We start from the raw sequence: 1,744 nt of genomic DNA, 5'->3' as shown, positions 1-1,744 counted from the left end.
CTGTCTCTATAAAAAAAAGATGAGGTGAACTATAAAGTAAGTACAGTGAATGAGAACAAGCGAAAAGGAAGATGGAGATGAGAAATCTACCCCAATATGCAGCAGAAGAGCTATACATACAAAAAAAAAAAAAAATAGGTAACAGAGCTCTAACACAAGCCTAATAGAAATGTGCCAGGTTTTTGTGGCTACTGTAACAAATTACCACAAATGAAGTAGCTTAAAGCAACAGAAATTTATTCGCTCCGGTTCTGGAGCCTAGAATCTTGAAATCAAGGTGTTGGTAATGTTGTGCTCCCCTCCCCCAAAGGTTCTAGGAAAGAATCTTTCCCTTGCCTCTTCTAGCTTCTGGTGGCTTCTAGCTTCCTTGGTTTATGGCTGCTTAACTCTAATGTTTCTCTCTGTTTTCATGTGGCCTTTTCCTTTTCTTCCTGTGTCTCTCCTGTGTGTATCCTTATAAAGCCACTTGTCATTAGATTTAGGGCCCACCCAGATAATCCAGGATAATCTTCAAAGACCTCTTTTTCCAAATAAGGCTTCATTCATGGGTTCTGGGGATTAGGACATGGACATAATCTCTTTTGATGCCACCATTCAACTCAGTACAAGGAGATACTACAAAGAATAGCAAAGAAGCAATATTTTAAAAAATGATGGCTAAACATTTTCCAGAATTGAAGAAAGAATCATCATCTTGAAAGTACACACCAAGAGACAAAAAGGATAAATAAAAATGATTCCACATGTAGACACATCATAGTGAAAAAGAGGGACATTTAAGAGAGTAATCTTAAAAGTTACCAGAAAGAAATGCCAGACTGCCTAAAAAGAAATTAGACGGAGATCAAATTTTCATCAGCTATGCTAAATACAGGAAGACAATAAGATAGTATCTTCAAAATTATGAGGGAAAAGAACTAGCAACATAGAATTCTATCTTTATCAAAAAAAAAGAATTCTATCTTTATCATTCAATAGTGAAGATTAATTAAACATTTTTCAGACATACAACTATAAAAGAATAGATTGTGTACAAACACTTGATTTAAAAATTCTTAAAGCAGGCACGTTAGCAAGAAGAAAAATAAACCCACAATCAAAAGTAAGTTAGAAGAAGAAATGTGAGATGGAAGAAAACTGAGATGAAAGTGAAGAAATCAGAAAATGTGCTGCTAAAACTCATTGCCTAATTACTGAAAATAACTAATTTTTGTGATTAAATAAAAGGTTGGTAGAGAAAAGACATGGAATGTATAAAAGAGAGGAAAGAAACACCTGGAGCATAAAAGAGTGGGAGGGAGAATGGAGGAAGATAGGGGAGAAAGAAAATCCTCTTTGAAAACAACATTAGAAAGAATGCCCTACACATGTGAAGACCTTTTGGTGCAGCCATTCCACTTTTAGGAGTTTATTCCAGGAAAGTAGTTAAGGCCATATGTAAATAACACATATTTCCACAAAGATGGGCATTATTGGATAAAGATATAACAATAGAGGATTTAATAAATTATGGAATATTAAAACGCTTTATATAACAAATAATGTTCTATATAAGTATATGACATGTGAAGATCTTCTGATACCTTGTTAAGTAACAAAAGGCTGGTTACAAAATAGTTTTAACCATTTTAAAAAAATGCATGCCTATTCTTTTGCAGTTGATAAGCATGATGATTGGGTTTTCATGCTCCCATGTAAGATGTGCCTCCCTCAAACCTTGTTACAACACATTACCAGTCTGACA

The 1,744-nt window shown here is 34.3% G+C and overlaps 1 pseudogene; it reads left to right on the top strand.

Moving 5' to 3' along the window:
• The first annotated feature begins 1,646 nt into the window (after positions 1-1,646).
• On the top strand, positions 1,647-1,744 carry LOC128578893 (uncharacterized; annotated as a pseudogene).

The sequence above is a fragment of the Nycticebus coucang genome, chromosome X (genome assembly GCF_027406575.1).
Source record: "Nycticebus coucang isolate mNycCou1 chromosome X, mNycCou1.pri, whole genome shotgun sequence".
NCBI classification, from domain to species: domain Eukaryota; kingdom Metazoa; phylum Chordata; class Mammalia; order Primates; family Lorisidae; genus Nycticebus; species Nycticebus coucang.
Note: the sequence above shows the minus strand (reverse complement) of the source record. Positions and strands in the feature narration are given on the sequence as shown.